Below are 19,048 nucleotides of genomic sequence, written 5' to 3'. Positions count from 1 at the left end.
GATAAAGAACTGTTCCCATAATTCTTTGTAGATCAGAAATATGAGATTGCGGGAGACAGAAATGAAGTCTGCTGATGCGTATCAAATATCCACATCATTTTCACACACTACTGCGGACACATCTGGCCAGTTACAAGCATCTTGCAATCAAGCAGACAGATCACCTATGTCTTCAGAAGTACTAAATTCCTCTCAGTCTTACTGCATTTCTAAATGGCTGAATTTGCTCATCTAATCAGACTGGAGGTATAAGAAGGGAAAGACAGAGAAATAACTTTGTGTGCCTTTGTTAGATATTTCTCAATATCTGAGATATACTTTGTCATGATTCTTTGCTAACTATATTTTAATTTTGAGCAAGAATTTTGAGATGTCTTTTCTTGACTTCAGAGTAAATCAACTGGCTAGTGCTGTAGACATTCAAAGAGTTAAGGAGGCTGTCCTGGTTTTGACTGGGATGCAGTTAATTTTCTTATATTTGATATGTGAAGAATGTTGAAATACACTGATGTTATTAGTTGTTGCTAAGAGATGAAGGACTTTTTTTTCAGCTTCCCAGGATTTGCTAATGTGCAGATGCAAGAAGCTGGGAGTGGTACAGTTGACTCAAACTGGCCAAAGGAAGTATTCCATACCATAGATGTCATACTCGGTACACAAGTGGAAGTTGGCCAGTGGGCAAATCCTCACAGAAATCGCTGTTCCAAGATTTCTGTCTGGGATTGTTCTGGGCTCATTCTTGGTTCCGCTCTGCGATCACTGCTCAGGGACTAGCTGGGAATTAGTCAGTGGGTCGTGAGCAGTTGAATCACTTGCTTTTCCTGAGTTTTGTCTCTCTCTCTCTCTCTCTACTTTAGTTGTTTTCATTACAATGTATTATTATTATTATTATTATTATTATTATTATTATTACTACTACTATTACAATACTTTATTTTTACTTCAATCATTAAACTGCTCTTATTTCAATCCACAAGTTTTCTTACTTTTACTCTTCCAAATCTCTTGCTCATCTCATGAAGGTGGGGTGGGAAAGTGAGCGAACTGCAGGATGGTACTTAGTTGCAGACTGGGTTTAAACTACGACAGAGACATTTTTTTCCCTTGATTAAACAGCTGAGTGACAGGAAGGAAATTATAGATGGATTTTTGAGAAAGAACCTTAGCAGGTAGGCATGAATAGGGAAGTTCTGAAGCATCCTAAAAAGCAGTACTAATCAGAAGAGAAATGTCAGTAGTAACAGCAATGTAACAGAAAAAAAAAAAAAAAGTGTATCTTTAGAATAAAATAATTGAGATTTAAAATGATAAGTGAGGACACTCTAATAAATATTTCTATGTTATGATGCCAAAGATATCTCATTCTCTTTTACTCCATGCATATACAATAAATTATCCTTAGTAACAGATCTTTTTCTGAATACCGAAATTATCCCAATTAATTATTATGGAAATTGCTATTCTGTTCCCATTGTTGTTTTGTTTGTTTGTTTGTTTGTTTGTTTTTAACTGGTACATAACAATCTATAATAGTAAGTTCCACAGATTATCAACTCATTGCTTTTACACACACACACACACACACACACACAAAATACAATCAGCTATATTTCTAGATGTTACAATGTAATTTGCTAATTTTCTTATCTCTGAGTACGTCTTCTTTTTGAATATCTGGAGAATATCCAGTACACTATTGATATGACAGAATATAATAAACCACAATAAAAGTTGCTTCTGCATTCCCCACGTAAGAAAGTGTCCCACTTCTGACAGCTAGAACAAGAAAAATGTATAGAATCAATGCTACTTTCCATTTAGGGCAACACAAGATGAAATAATTAAGCCAGAACTATTAGGAAAAGAAGAAAAAGCAACTGTAAATTAGGAGCTTAGCAGAGTTTTCAATAAGAACAAAGAATCTTGATTCTAAAATAAGAACTGTGATAATTCCCTAGAAGAGAGAGATTATTTTTCTATAAAGCTCTTCTTTGAATCCTCTACTATGAAGTAATAATGAAACTGAGGCAGATACTTAGTACAAAAAAAAAAAGTAATAATAAGTAAAGGAAGTACTCATGATATAATGTTAACATTTCCAAGTTAATCTATATATTAAAAGCTGATCATTTTAGTTGATTTATTTTTTCCCGTCAACAGAAATTTAACTTTAATTAGGTTTTTTTCTTTATCCATTTTCAGAAGAGGAAAGTGAGAAGTGGTATAACTATTTTCAATCTGCCTACTCTCACAGTAAAATGCTGTCTTGCTGACCAAGGAGGAAAGGTTTGGCAGGGATTAAAACTTTCAAAACATAAAGAAAACCCTTCACCATAGAATGACACATTTCAAGAAATACAGTGCATGCACTCTGTGCTTTCAGTCTACAGCGGAATAAAAATTTAACACGAGGGCCTTCAGTATTGTAGTTCTGAAGGGGATAAGTTACTTTTTCTGTTTAGTTAATAAGTTTCAAGAGATAAGGTATTTATTTCTATTTTAAATTTAAATTAGTAATAAGCTGGTTTTACTTAGGACTAAATATGAATGCAGCCCTATAAGCTGCATGTCTATCTCTTTGGAAGAGTTTATGTGTTTTGCTTTCTTTAGCAACAGTTCTAGTCAGTTAATGCTGTTAAACTTAGAATGGATTATAAACATCCTTTGCTTTAGCCTTCTTTAAGTTGATAAAATTTCTGGCGAGCACCTGAGTATTTAGGTATCTGTTACTGTGAGCAGCAGACAGGAATGGGGTAACAATGCCAAGAAGAATGCTTGTTCAGGAGGAGCAGCTCCTTGCTGCTTTTGTTGTTGTTGTTGTTCTTACAAAATACCACTGTCCCACTTAGGCTTCAAAAACTAGTTATTGTGTGCAAGTTCTCCTCCAGTCAACTTTCCCTATGCAGAGATTTCAACCAAAGGCAAGGCCATGACAGCCTCTGTGGTGAGCCAATTACAGTTTCTGTATGGACGTAGATCACACCAAGTGACAGCTGTAGCCAGAGTGAGGCCCTCTCCTTTTAGGGAAGGACTGGGAATCCCAGGGGAACCCCTGTGGGACACTTCTTCTAGCTGTATAACTGTTCAAATAGCTGTGAGGTATGTTTTAAATCTGCATACACCCCTACATACCATAGAATCATAGAATACGCCTGTATGTAAAAACCTACAAATAAAATGCATATCCAGAATTGAGAACAGGTTCAGACTCCTACTCAAGTGAGTATGCATATTTTTCAAGTACTCTGAATCACGCTTTCCAATCTGTAAAATACAGGAAAGATTTACTTGCCTTACTAAAATATTGTGAGGTTTAAGTTTACAAAACGCTTTGCAAGAATTCATCTAATATATAATTAATCATAATTATTATTTTGTTTTTGGTTTTGTTTAAGCCATCACAAGAAAAAAAATAAATCCACAAAGCATTTTCAGAATTGTAAATTGTTAAAAAAAAACCATAGAATTATAGAATGGTTAGGGTTGGAAGGGACCTTCGAAGGTCATCTAGTCCAAGCCCCCTGCAAGGAGAAGGGACATCTTTGACTAGATCAGGTTGCTCAGAGCCTCACCCAACCTGGCCTTGAATGTTTCCAGGGATGGGGCATCAACCACCTCTCTGGACAACCTGTTCCAGTGATCTACAACCCTCAGTGTAAAAAAAAAAAAAAAAAAAAAATTATTGTTAAGCTACTACAAAGATTGATCATGTTTACTGATTCAGGAAAAAGGCAGCTTCATTCCTAATGTGTGTGGTGCCTGTCACAACTGGTATCCAGTTAAGGTCCTTAGATACAAGTATAATATTTTTTGTAAATATTACTGCTAATAATGGTGATGTTCATGATATAGAGAATTCTATTGATGTCCTACTGTGGGATACAGGAAAAAGATGACAAACACATTGGGGGGGAAAAAAGAACCTCATCTACAAAAGAAAGTCTTTCAACAATACATTTTTTTTCAGCGTCTGTTTTGTATAATTATGTTCTCAAGTATAGACAATTTATTCATTTCTAAGACTTCTTATTATTCAGGTTGCTATTCGGTAGTATAAAGTGAAATGATCATGAGTAGTATGATGGGAGAGAGATCTTCTGGGGGTAGCTTGCACTGAGGAGTTGACTGCTTTGTATTAAGAAAACATAATGTTGACTTAATGGTAATTATCTTTCTCCTCTACCACTGCTGAACAATAGCTTTCACCCAATTTTCTGAAGTTGTTTCATTACCATACACAATGATACCACTTAAAAACCTGTTCCTGCTGCTTTAATTTTATAATTGCATTAATTTGTTTCCTTTCTCTTCATAAAAATGTAACTGAAATTTCTGTATCAAGTTCTTCCATACTGAAGTACTTTATTGATATTTGAGGGTTTTTTTTCAAAGTATTTGTTCTATGAACAATCCGTAATACATGAGGCTGGTTATCAGTCTTGGCTGCTTGAATATATAATGACACAAGTGCTGATAAAACTGTACAAGCCATCTGTCTCTGGAGTTAAATGTGTTGAAAGCAAACACAAAAGTGCATAACAAACACTCTCTTAAATTGTCTTTGTAAATATTTATATCAGATCTTACCCCAAAATGCTTTTTTGTTGTTATTTTATTCTCTTAATAGCTGTCAAGCAGATGCATGACTTGCCTACTCAAAAGCAGACAGGTGTAAGAGGGAAAATAATATATGCCACTCAAGAGCCGGTCATACTCTAATGCTGGAATTTTTGTGTGGTCTCATCACTTTTTTATTATAGCCAGAAGCTAAACTGCTATTTCATTGATTAACTTTTGTTAAGTTAGCTGCTACAATTAGCAACTAGCTTCTGGTGTGTTGACCAGCTGTTTTTCAATATGCTTCTTCAAAACTCTCTTGTTTAAAACCAGAAAATCCATTCTTAAATTCTGAAGGACTCAAGACCACAAGATAAGTTCCATTCAGTGAGACCTTTTGTCTTCAAAAAAAAAGAATGGGTACTCTGCCTGAGGGCACTAACATTAAGTATGGTGGATTTGAACATGGCTATAGACATGTTTCAGACAATCACATTTATTTAACTTTTCATATTGCCTCTTAAAAAGAAAAAAGAAAAGAAAACAACAGCAATAACATTTTCAGCTCTATTCAACCTCAAATAGAGAAAGCTTTGTTAAGCTTTCATGGGCCTCTTTACTACATGACCTTTTCTGAGATCATGTACTTTCACAGTCTTCCCCACATATATTGGAATTGAAATGACATTATTACATTTCATACAAGTTTTGCAACTACAGTATACAACAAATATAAAAACTAGAAAACAGTTTATTGTGAAAAATATTATTTTTATTTTTTTCTCTTAAATATCAATGAAATAAATGAGAAAGACTGTCCTTTTTTTCTAATCTGTTAAAAAAAAATAAAAAATTCCAAGACTACACATGCTGTGCTGGATGTGTTTTCTAACTAACAGAAATATTCTTCAGTGATTACTAAAAATATCTTTTTAGTGGCTTGTTGCATGGTCATTCCACTTGGTACAGTCAGTGCAGATAAAATCATATACTGTCCCCAGATCACCTTGTTCCAAGGTCCCTGGATTCCTACCATTGCTGCTACCAGTTTTGGTAGACTTATCACCACCATCTTCTAACATGCTGCTGCTTCTCTCTCTCTCCCCTTCCTGGAGCTGCATCCTCTGTACTAAAGTACAGATCAAGAGACCCCTGCTAGTTCCTCTTCCCTGTCTTGGCCCAAGGTGTTGGGTTTTTTTTGTTTTTTTTTTTTTTTTTGTCATTACTGAATTAAATAATATTGTAAGGTTACATTAGCAGAAATAAGCTGCCAGAATCCTTAATTAGCACAATAACAGCAGACACAGGAAGATGGGAGGTAAGGGTGTGTGGGAGGTACTGCCCAGAATACAGAAATTCAGCAACTATACTATTTTCTGGAAAGACAGGAAAGACTGGCAGGATAAGATTATCTAGACAATTCTGTGAAGTACTTAAGTGATCCAGATGGGTTCCACAGAAATGTCGGTGTCTAAGATCCAAATTATAATTTCAAAAACAATGGATGACTTCTTTGATAACATGGGGAGCTGAATTTTGAAATGCAAGATTATTCAGCTAGTTGAAATTTTGCTTCTACACAGAATTGCCTCAGTTGTCTGATGTCTGAGATTGCTTCATGCCTAAATCTTTTCAGAGTTAAGAAAGTAAGTGTTGACATTTTAACAATGTATGCCAAGAGGTTGTAGCTTTGAACAATATAGCAGTGCAGCTGGCTTCTTTCCTCCCTGCTCCTTGCAATTTATTTTCACAGGCTGATTACAGAAAGGGCACCTGCCTTTTGTTTCAAACATTGTGCATAGGCCACTTGTGGTTAGAACATTTCTGGAAGGTTCAGCTTCAGTTCCCTTTTCTTCCTGAGAAATTCTGGCCCCTCTTTCATTTTACAATGCTTCTGAGAATAAAGCCTTTGGTTTCCTAGACCTTCTTACCTACACATTCCTTGGAAGAAATTCTGTAGCCTGTTTCTGCAGAGAGGAACAAATAGGCTGATTTATCTACTGTCCAGTTAGATGCAGAGCAGGTGCCACAAGACAAAGTTTGCACGTTGCTATGCCTAAGAAAATAAATACACTTAGAGAAAGCACATAAGGAACTTCAGCAGAGTTTGCTAGTTTAGAGTTGGTAACAATACCATGAAGTCTTCTAAAACAGCTTATTTGGAAATTGAAAGTTCAGTTTATAGGCAGGTCACATTTACATCTCTTTGCCCCTGCCACCTAAACATATCCTTGAAATTAGTTCAGCTCTATGTTATTACATTTCTGGTCTAGTTCTGGGTTTTCTATAATAGAAATTATTTAATACTGAATTCATTTGGAACTTAACTCTTAGCGACATCTCAAAGTAAGAAATACATTTTTTATAGCCTAGTGGTAATTCCTCTTGGTTTCTTGAAAAGTAACAGAGATTTAACCAAAACCTCAATTGTCCATAGAAGACAGCAAGCAGTCCATTTCCTAATCTTTACTGCAAACACCTTATGTGATTGCTGAGTTTGTGAGATACTAAAGGTCAAGTTTGCTTAGCTTTGCTAAGTCTTTATGAATAGACTGATGACTTGACTAATGTTAGACTTTTGGCCATTCAGCAGGCAAGTTACAACACTCTTAGAAATCACAAGGGCATGCTCCATCCAATCATGAGTGTAGGAAAATGCCACAGGAGATGTTCCAAAGGAGTCATCATCTGGAGTGGTGTTGAGCTGCCCACTGAACAGCTCAAATCTGGATGATTCGGTGCTCTTCACTGGTCATAAAAATCGAGCTCTGGTACTTATGGAGTGCACATTGCCTAGGTTCAACTCTTTATGCCATCCTTCTTTTTTTTTTTTTTTCCCCCTAAATTTAACAGGGTGAAGCTTTATACCTTGTAGTAAAAAAGTAGATTCACTACATAATCTAACGGTGCTTTCTAGTCTTGAAAACCTATGTATCAGCAAATATTAACATGAAACTGTACTCTGTATAAACTTTTACTGGCAAGTGTGTAGCATACCTTTTGGAAAAGACAGAAACACAGAAGATTCAAAACATTATCTGGGATTGTTATTCTGATTTAATGTATTCTGTAATAAAAAAAAAACCAAACAAACAAAAAAACCAACCAACGAAACAAACCCCCACAAACCACTGCAATTTGTATTCTCAGCTTAAGCGTAACATTTTGGATGCAGACAGTCACCTTCTAGAGAGAGCAGGAAAAAGGAAGTGCAAACAGGATTTGGTAAAAAAAGCCTGTTCTGTTAACAAATAAACAAAGATTAAATGTTTTGCATATCTTTCATACAGATTTCATTCTTTGGTCACAGATGAAAAGTCAACATCCACAAATGGAGATAGTGAAAATACAATAACACATGGGTAGCCAGAGCAGCAGATTCTCTCCCTTAGAGGATATTGTTATTTAGAAAGACTTTATGGCACACAAAAAGCACACAGCATATCTTTATAAATTTACATCCATCTTCAGCATGGCATGAAACTCATCCATCTTCTTGTCTGCTGAAGCTACTCCTATGAAGAATGCAATCTCATATAATCTTATTTCCTCAAAATTAGTATTTTTCCTGCCATACACTTAATTTTAGCAGGACAATCTAACAAAGCAAAATTCCACAGAAGATTCAAATGAGCCTTCTAAATTTGATTGGATCACTCCTAATGAGACCAAATCACAGTCAGTGTTCAAATATTTGGAATAATATTATTTTTCAGTATGATTTTTTTTTTGTTATATAGCTCTTCATTTTGCTGCCTAAAAAAAAAAAAGTCTTTATTCTCAAAAGGTAATGACGGATGGTAATAATAAAATATTTATAAAGCATCCCATGATCACAATCTTTTACTATCTTTTTTCTTTCACACCTAAATATTTATAGTACTTGATCAAAATATTTTGTTGAAATGATTTACAGGCAACCTGCTGAGACAGCACCACTTCTGATATGGTCACATTTTCTGATCTATTAATATGCCCCAAACATGAACTTGCTGTCAGTTAAAAACAATTTATATCTTAATAGTTAAGATTCTGTCAACTTTTTATCATAAAATAAAATTTTGGTGAGTAATTTCTACAAATTGCGTGTGAGAAAAGTTAGAATTCAATGTGAAAAAAAGTATTATTAAAAATAAGAAAGACTGGCAGAATGTTGTGAAACTAAGCTGAAAAACATTTATTTCAACACTGTATGGTTTTGTAGACTTTTAATGCACTTGCTATTTGCCTGACCATTAACTCATGCAGGGCAGAAAAAATAAAACCAGTCAACTTGGATTTAATTTGATTTTTATTATTTTTTAAACTGAGTCTAAATTAAGAGTTGTTTTTCCTGATCGCTCTCTAACTTACAGTAAAAATCTGATCTTCTGACTTGTAAATACAGATTATGCCTTGAGGGCAGGCTTGTGATTTTATCGAAGTAAGAATATTGGTTTTACTAATCTGTAAATTAATAAAAGCACAATTCATCTTCATATACATATATATGATGAACTGTGCAATCTGTACAAATCTATATATAATGTGTTTTATTTGTGTATATATATATATATCATATATATTTTCTATATTTTTACTTTATAGATATTTTTTATATATATATATATGTTCTGTCTATCCAAGTTCTTAGTTTTAATTAAAGACAGAATGGAATGAATAGTGATATATATATATATCAAAGTGAATGTAATCGCTCACAAAATTATAACTTAATTGCTATGCTCAAATTGGATATGCAGTCATACCTAACCTCCTTCTGTTGTCAATGGAGAGAGAAGCATTTGCATGAAGAGGTTGAACTATCTGAAGACCTGACTCATTTTTGGGAGGTGGGAGTTTCTGTCCATTGATAAAAAAAGGAATCCATGGATGGTTATTACATCTAGCTCTATGTATTTAAAACTGACGTGATTAGTCTAGAATTTTGTTGCCATTCCAGAAGATGTTGGATTAATTCACTATGATCTCTTGAAAATAAAGTTTTTCCATTATAAGGAAAACGGTTCCAGCAGCCAGTGAATAAACCAGCAGACAACTACACTATCCAAAATACCCAAATGGCAGTGCATCTCAAGCATAATCAGGAAGGAAGACTCCATGAAGACTGAAAGAGGTTTACTGGAGAGAGCCTACTGTAGTTAACTTATCTTTCAGAAAATTAATACTTCAAAATTATTCTAGTTCTCCACAATTTGAAATAGATGGAAGACTCTGAAATGCTGCTATTTATAAGAGAAAAGACTGTGATCGTTGAGGTTTCCTGAAGCCTTGAAAGTAGGGCATATCATACAATTAAAAGCCTAGAAAACATAAAACTGTGAAAAAGAGAAAATTATTAAATCTATAGGCCAGAAAAAGAAAGATATTTTTCTAAGTTATTTATTGCACCACAAATTTATTTGAGTTTTAAATTACATAAAAACTTTACATTCAAATAGAGATACGTGATTTTATTTACTGTACTTATCTCCAGAATATTCTGAGCCCATACATAGGGGTTAATGAAACCCAAACCATCTACTAAATTTTAATACCTTTGCTAGTTTATATTAATCTTCTTTGATGAGTCATTTAGCAATTCCCCCCAAATATCTCCAGCTCTTTCGTGAGCCCCAAGTATTACTAATTTTCCTGTAATCTTGAAATATCACTAATAATAATATTCAGCCATTAGTTTAATGCATAGTTGATAGATTAAGAACAAGAGCTTCTTTATCCTATTGTAAGAATATTTTTTTTTCCAGGAGTTATTGAATTCTAATAAAATGTAACTTTTTCTTTAAAAGGACATCATATGTTTTAAAGCTGCACAAAACTGCGTTCTTCAAGCAAGTTCTAGACATAGCAGTAGGCTGAGTGTCCAACAGAACTTGATGAAAAAGACTGGAGAATTACAGATTTTGCAAAACATAACATTACTGCTCTTACTACCCACCACTGAAACATGTGAAGAGGAAACCAGAATAGAGACCACAGCAAGAGTTATCTTCTTATTTAATCACAAATAGTAGGATTCCTCATTAAAATTAACTTTTGTAGAAAAGCGTATTTTATAATAAGCATACAACTCACTTGACTGTCCTACAACCTTTCCAGAAGCGTGGCCAGCAGGTCAAGGAAGGTGATTCTACCCCTCTACTCAGCTCTTGCAAGCTCCCACCTGGAGTACTGCATCCAGCTCTGGAGACCCCAACATAAGAAGGACATGGACCAGTTGGAGAAGGTCCAAAGGAGGGCCACAAAGATGATAAGAGGGCTGGAGCACCTCTCTTATGAGGACAGGCTGAGAGAGTTGGGACTGTTCAGCCTGGAGAAGAGGAGGCTCCGGGGAGACCTGATAGCGGTCTTCCAGTACCTCAAGGGGGCCTACAAGAAAGGCTGTTCAGTAGGGCCTGTTGTGATAGGATGAGGGGTAATGGTTTTAAAATAGAGGGGGGTAGATTTACATTGGATATTAGGAAAAAAATTTTTACAATGCGAGTTATAGAACACTGGAACAGGTTGCCCATAGAGGTGGTGGATGCCCCATCCCTGGAAACATTCAAGGCCAGGCTGGATGAGGCTCTGAGAAACCTGATCTAGTGGGGGATGTCCCTGCTTCTTGCAGGGAGGTTGGACTAGATGGCCTTTAAAGATCCCTTCCAACCCTAACTTTTTATGATTCTAAGATTCTGTGATCAGTTAGAGTCAATCATATAGCATTAGGATCGAGGCGTCACAGCATAGTGTTGTGTGATTTTTGAATGCTGTCTGCTTAGTATTACTTACTTAGCCTGAGTGGATAGATTTGCAGAAGCCTTAGGCCACAAGCTGTGAACTTACACTGAACTTTTGCTGAGTTTTCATCACTTTTACTGAGTTACATAAGTTTGGCCCTGAGACTAGCACAAACTAGAGGATGAGGCAGCAACAGGTATCAACAGCACCTGGGTGGACCTGAAACCAAAATGAACCAGAAGATAAGGAAGCTACAGCAGACAACAGGTTGATCTTCCCTTTGAATGCCTCTTTCTTGGCTGCTCTTATTTTGATGAGTTGCAGCTGTTGCTGACTGCTACAACTGGACAAGATGTGGACAGTTAATGTCCACAGAGAAGGAATCTAATAAGGTATTAGAAGGCCCCAGATCAGTAATCACCATTGGACCAAAAGGCATGTGCAAGGTATGAGAAGAGCGCATGAGGGGCAGGAGCATATATTATAAGGGTATAACTGTCCAGAGTCATCTTTGTTCTGGGTCCCTTTCCAGAAGTACTCAGCTTGAGCTGAGTTTTCCCAGCTGTAGTATTTGAATAAATTATTTATTTCATAAGATTCGATGCCTGAGACTGCTACAGGATACCTACGGTTTGAACCATGGGGATAACATCGGATGCTTGGATGGCCTTGCAAACTTCAGCGTAATTTTGGGTAAATACTGAATGAGGTATGTTACAGGCTTACCACACTCAAGCTTCTGAAAAGAACCGCCAGTATGAACAACTTTGTGCTTATCGAGCTTGTAGAATTGAAAAAATTCTGAAGCAACTCAGATTAACAACCCAAAATCATATATTTATGATACAAGGCTGATTTACCAAGATACGAAAAGTAAATGAAGAATCACAGTTGCCAGATTTAGTTCACTTAACATTTCCACTGTTTCAGCTCCCTGAGAGGAACTGCGGTGCAGATGTTAATTACCATTTATAGAACGTCTTGTCAAAACACGTAAGAATTATTGGTCCGTTAATGACTTTGTCCTGCGCTTGCGTTCAATGACTGATTCAAGATGAAGAATGCTGAAAAGGATCACTGACGCTTCATTAGGACACCCAGCCTTTCCCTGCAAATCCCAGCCAGTAATGCATGACTTTGTGCCAACAATTTAGCTTTAGAAGAGGAACTACTATAAAATTGTATTTATGAGGGAATTAACAGTCATATTTAAGATGATTATTATCCTTGTAGCAAGTGAGTCAATTTATTAAATAGTAACTTTAGAAGCAGCAGGTCATTTAGAAACTATTCCAAATACTTAAGAGCACAATGACCTATCTGAGATGCCAGTATCCTTTACTGGTAGACAAACAAAAGTATTCCAAGCCAATTTATTCAGTGGGATAACAGAGATAGACAACTGTTTCTCCACACATTCATTGGACAAATACTTCTCCCTTGAAATAGATAGAGTTTTGCTATTGCCTTCATTGGGTCTAAAACTGGTTCTTTTCTCTGTGTGGAACACCAAATGAATTTTACTTGCAAGACTGATTTAGGGAGGCATGCACGGAATGAAACAGATCAATTCCCTTGTGAAACACAAGTCATTCCTTTAGCATTTAGCTTCCCTATATATCACACCAATTCTTCCTTCACAAATTCTTCAGTTCAAGACTCTACTTTTTCCAACTTGTCTAGAAGTAGTTCTACTTACTGTCTATTTGACATGTTTTCAACTCATGTCTCATCAGTATTACTTGTTTTTTTTCCTCAAAAAAAAATTTACGATGAGAGGAAATGGCCTCAAGTTGCACCAGGGGAGGTTTAGATTGAATATTAGGAAAAAATAATTTACTGAAAGGGTTGTCAAGCATTGGAATAGACTGCCCAGGAAAGTGGTGAAGTCATCAACCCTGGTGCTGTTCAAAAAACATGTAGATGTGGCACTTAGGGACATGGTTTAGTAGGCCTGGTGGTGCTGTGGTAACGGTTGAACTTGATGATCTTGGAGGTCTTTTCCAACCATAATGATTCTGTGACACTATGATTCCCTCATCATGTTCTCAGCTGTCTGGATGGTAAGTCCTCTTACACATTTATATAACTGAATTTAGTTAGTTCACTTAAAATGAGTGAGAGGCTTTTTTTTTTTTTGTAATTCATTTAGGTATAAAACTTAAGGTTACTTAAATACAGAGTCATAGTTCTTTCAAAATAATTGCTATATCAAACCACTGACTTTTTTTTACTTACATTTCAAGACAATTTCTCTAGAGAAAAATTTCATTTTTTTTCTACATTGTTTAACAAAAATAGAAAGGAATTTCATAGAAATACCAGGGACAGCAGTCACTTTCACAATATTGCAGATGTCACCTTAGCAGTATCGATTTCTATAGTATTAAGGAACCAAAGCTGCAGTTGTAGGACTGTGGGCCAGGCCAGCAAAACAAAAAAAAAAAAAAACACTCAACAACTGAAAATTCCCCTAATGCTAATGACCTTGTTGAGTGCAAGATGAGACGGCAAACTGTTCAAAAAAAGTCTGAAAAGATGGATTACATCGTAAGTTGCAGTTGGTGCCCCATTCAGGCATTAAGTGCTAGCAGTATACATGATTAAAATGGAAAATGTTGTTCCCTGCTGTGGGGAGAAAAATAGCACTGAAAGCAGAAAACACCTGGCAGACACCTTGAATATGAAACTTTTTATTAAGCACTGCATTTTTTTCTTTGTTAATTAATCTATTTCACGGTCTCAGGTAATCACTTTGCAACTTCTCAGTAGTCTGACTTTCAAAGGAACTTTACGCTCTGTCAGTTTCTATACCTGTACCGTCAAAGAACATGGAACACAAAACATTGTGGTAATTTGTTCACTAATGGCTTATATATCCCTTCCCAGTGCTCTTTTTCCAGAAGGCAGTAACATTAAAAAACATTCTTAGTCCTAATTGCTATACATCAACAGTGTATTCTCTAGGCCTACATTAGTTTACTAAGTAAATCTTCAGGGTCCTACATTTTACAGCTAAAAGATGGAGGTAGTAAGATCTCCTTCTTGACAAGGCTGATTAAGTAAGACTGCAACACCTGTCTGCACAAATGCCCACCTCAGCACAGCCTGCAGTAGTCGCAGTCCCAACTAGAAATACTTGCTTAAACCTCTGTTGCAGATCACCTACGGTTCCGTGTTCATACTTGACGAGTTTTTTGCTTCGTACCTGCTTCTTACTGGGGAGGCATTTACTACAGATAAAGAGGCACAATTTGACACCAATCAGTTCTATAAATATGTGAAATATGAGATGAGTGCTACCTGACTGGGGTGTCATAAATGTACAGCCAATCTCAGAGAAGAGAAAAGCGAGCACAAGTTACCACAAATCTGTAAGAATTTACCTGAAGGAATTAAACAGAATTAAAAAGGAAAATATAACACTCTGACAACTGAAAAATGGGAAGATCTACCACATCAATTTAAAAAAATGGTAGATAATGTGAGATTACCATGGTAAATTACTTCATTTTTAGAAGCAAATGGAATTGAGTAAATCTCATCTCTCTGGACTTCAGTAAGGCACATGAAGTGCCATATAGGAAACTATTTCAGTTTAGCTAGAATATATGGTAACAGAACCTGTAAGTTGATTAAAGGATTTGACTCAAGGAGTGAATCAACCTGTAAGCTGACTTAAGGAGCACCAAGTTGAATTCAAGATGCTGAAAGGGGAAGTATGGGGCTGGAGAGACGTTCCACACAATTCAATACCAAAACTAATCCTGGGTAATATTTTCAGAAATTACCTTGATGTAAATATATGCAAAGGACTGACGCAATCTGCTTCTGGGACACAAAACTGGGAAGAACCTTCTGTAAAGACCAAATTATCTTATTAAAAGAACTAGAGAAAGGAAAAAAAAGACAGGAGTCTTTCCTATTATGGAAGAGTAGGGGATTTTATCTTGTTTCATTTAGACAAATGAAACCACAGACAGAAAAGGTGAAGACCAGGGGTGAACAACTAGAAACATAAAATTACTTTGTAAATTAAGAGATAATGTCATCATGATAATAAATCTGATTATATGATTTCTGTGATAACAGACTATTGGACTCCTTCCTTATACTTAGATTCTTATATTAGCAAAACTTCCACAAGAAAAACAATAAACATATTTTTATCATTCATACTAGTGGAAGTTTATACTCTTACATTTTATTTCTTAATACCTGACTATAGTCATGTCAGCTGATGTACAATGGAAGTTTGCACTGTAATAAAGTATCAAGAGACTACAGTTGCTATGTAGTGTTTCTAATACAAGGTAGATAAAAGGATTTTAAAATTCCTTACACAGAGAATATGCATCATCAAGGATAAGAATTCTTAGCAAGAATGTGAGATTTTTCAGTATGAATACTTATGTACTTTAGAAAAATATCATCTAGTAAAAGAAGGTACTAGAAGTAGGAATGATCTGATGAAATACTGGCATTTGTAATTGAAGAATACCTTTCAGCTAATCATCTAGATCCTTTAAACAGTCTCTTTTACAATGTGATTCATCTGAACTCTTTTAGGTTTTACTTTACGATGAGATTAATTGTGCCCTAAAAGTGTCTACTTCTCCTTGCTGACTAATAAATTACGCAAAGTGCCTAGATCAGATGTATACATGGGATCCTAAATTTCTATAGCTGAGGCAACAGAAGACATATCTTTCAAAATATCCACTGAATCAAAGACAATGTGTATGACCTTAGCTATGTCAGTTAGTTCCTCTGTGTCTTTACCGCTCATTTATAAAATAAGGATAATAGAATTTCCATATCTTACAGGGTAATGCAGTGGGTTGCAGATTATACGGCTTTCTAATACCATGGCAATGGATGCCCTGTAAATCCTTAAGCCTCTTCTGGACTGTTAAATGAGGAAACCAAGAAGAACAGACAGTAAAACTTGCAAACTAATTTATTTTCAGAGAGGGCCATTTGATATCTCCCTGAAGCAAAGTGCCATTGAAGGATGGGGTTTGTGTAAAGCATGCTATGATTAATCATAACAATAGCAGTGATGTTTTTTTGAAAGAGGGGGTATCCCTCCCTCCTGAATAAGAAAATTCACAGAGTATATGTTTTTCTCTTTTGTCACAAGCTGTTCCATTTGTCTCATGATTCAAGTAAACAATTGCTGCATCAACAAAAGAATTCTTTGTGTTCATTGCCCCCTGATACATGATACATCCTTTTAAATTTTCTTTGTCCTCTTTTAAGACAGCTATCAGGGAAATGTTTGCCAGCATTCAAATCTTTAGTGAAAAATTCATTGAAACACATTTCTGGTGTTATAGTGTGGCTGTTGTGATAAGATATGTGCTTGTTTCATAAACATAGAGGCTGATTTTGATCTCATTTACACCAATACTAACAGACTTCAGCTGAATTACTCCTAATTTACCCTAGAACCACTGTCAGAATCATTCTCATACTTCAGCCACAGCTTACAAATCTCTAGCAGGAAAGTGCCTTTTTATTGTAAGGCTAAATTGGCATTCATCCAGAATTCCCTGGGAAAAAGGGTTTTTTTTTTACTATATTGATTTAGAGAAACATAGAGGCCTTATTTATTTAAAATCAAGGATATAAATATTTTAACAGCAGCCATAAAAAGAAGGCAGGTATTCAAAGTTGCTGAAAATAAAAAAAAAAAAAAAAAATCTCCTGTTAGGTTGTCTAGAGCTAGTGGCTGATGATAGAATTTGGAGAGTCCAGAGAAATAGGTACAAAGAAGTACTTGTCAATAATAAGAACAACAGCACTATATTTATAATCCAATGTTTAAAGCCAAAATAGACATTCTTTTCTCTGTTTGATCTCAGGAAAAGTTATCTGCAGCTCACAGCCCCATATTTGAGTCTTCTTATGTCACTCAAAAGAAGTACTGAGAGAATTGTGCTAGAGATGACAGACTAGTAACCCCTCTAGTAAGCCAGACCAGTGGGGGGGTGTCATGTTTTCTGTGTCTAGGCTGAAAGCACTCTTCCTACTTAGAAATGCTCTCTTTTGTTCTCCCATAGCGCCTGAAATTCATTCTCAAGAGATATGAAAAGTTGAAATTCATCTCATAGGAAAAAAGGTCTCTTCAATTTCCACAGGAACAAAGAATCACAAAATGAATGTAAATCTTTTCTTCTTCTTCTCAAGGCAGACGAGCTCACAGAAGTCAGAAACCAGATTCCCAGCTACATCAACTGTTACAGTACCACTAAAGTTAGGTGTCCCTCACAGTTCCTGTCTCTCTAAGAGACACATAAGAACAAGCCAATACTATTCATTCTCAGCCATATAAAAAGCAATGAAAGGAGGTCAGAGTATTTGTAACCACACATTTGCAGCATACTTTATTGCTAACCAGACAACTGCCAGGGCAAGAAATAAAAACTGGTGATGAGTATTTTAATAGAAAGCTTGTTTTTATCTCAAATAATTTACACAGTATTTTACTTGCTATAATAAATTATATCCCTAAATAAAATACAGTAAGTGGAGAAATCTTATAGCTTAGACAGACAGAGAAATTTGGGATACCAAGCTCAAACACCTAGACACGTCAAATGATATTATTCAAACTATATCCTGACAGACCAATTGAAAGGCATCCAGAACCACCCTACTCCAGTTTAGCAGTTCTCTTACCTAAAAACAAAATTTCCATGAGCTCAAACATATTCCTAAAACAGATAAAATACATGGCTAGAAACATGGATAAATATACTTTTTGTTTGTTTGTTTGTTTGTTTGTTTAAAAAGTACTTCCATCAGAGAGATTTTTAAAACTATCAGTGCAATGGCAAACTTTCCCAGTTTAATTTTCAGCAAGCAATCTAAGAAAGGGTCCTAGTAATAGCTCTCATTTACAAGCGCAAATATCATTCAAATCTGTACTGGCAAGATCTTTATAACATAGAGTTTCCACTTTTAAAAATAACGCCTATGCTATTTGCACTTTTATCAGGGGACTAAGGAGTCTCTCTTCTCCTCCATTCAACCCATAAGCCTTCATCTCCTGCTTCCTCTCAGGACCTCTCTCATTCCCCACAAAATTTTCAAAACCCACTTGCTTGTCCTGAAGTTCCGCTTCTGTTGACCTTATGTATCGACAACAAACAAATAATATGAGCAAATAATAAATGGCAAGTCCACTCACAACCCCATACCAGGAGCTGTGCAGGCACAGTGGCAGTGGTGTCCATGTATAACTTGCATCATGGGTGTGTGGGGAGTGGGCAGGGAGCTTTTTTTCCCCATGACCAGAAGCCAGCACATGAGCTCCCTGCAGGCACTCCTCTGTCAAAGTGTGTTTTTTGAGAAAAACTACAGTTACTCTCTTGATGGTGGATTTTCAAGTGTCTTTGTTTGCATCTAATTTAGGTCTGCTTAATTTTTGGAAACTGAGTACAAGATGGACAGATTTTTGAACGCTTTTAAATAAAAGCCTTTTCTCTTTAAAAGACTTCTGAGCTATCATTGCAGAAGACAGTTACACCTTCTCTTGTAATGTAAGCACTTTACTACTTGAACAGTGATTAGGTGCTTGTTCAAGTAGCCAATGACAAGCATTAATGACTTTGTTAATTATTTCCCCTCTCAAGCATCCTATTCTTGGGTCACTAAGAAAGCAGCAAATGGAAAAGTAACTTCTGCCCAGTCTACACAACAGAGATTTTTATTGATATTAACAGTGATACAAGCTCTTAATGACTAGCTTACAGGAGAGCAAAAT

General features: G+C 35.8%; 1 protein-coding gene across 2 annotated transcripts in view; it reads right to left on the bottom strand.

The window, feature by feature from the left end:
• PCDH9 (protocadherin 9) overlaps positions 1-19,048 on the bottom strand; it is a 704,826-nt gene that overhangs the window by 1,185 nt on the left and 684,593 nt on the right. The gene's annotated exons all lie outside the window — the stretch shown is intronic.

The sequence above is a fragment of the Chlamydotis macqueenii genome, chromosome 1, assembly GCF_036417535.1.
Source record: "Chlamydotis macqueenii isolate bChlMac1 chromosome 1, bChlMac1.mat, whole genome shotgun sequence".
NCBI classification, from domain to species: Eukaryota; Metazoa; Chordata; class Aves; order Otidiformes; family Otididae; genus Chlamydotis; species Chlamydotis macqueenii.
The sequence above is the reverse complement of the archived record's forward strand: the minus strand, read 5'-3'. Positions and strand labels throughout refer to the sequence as shown.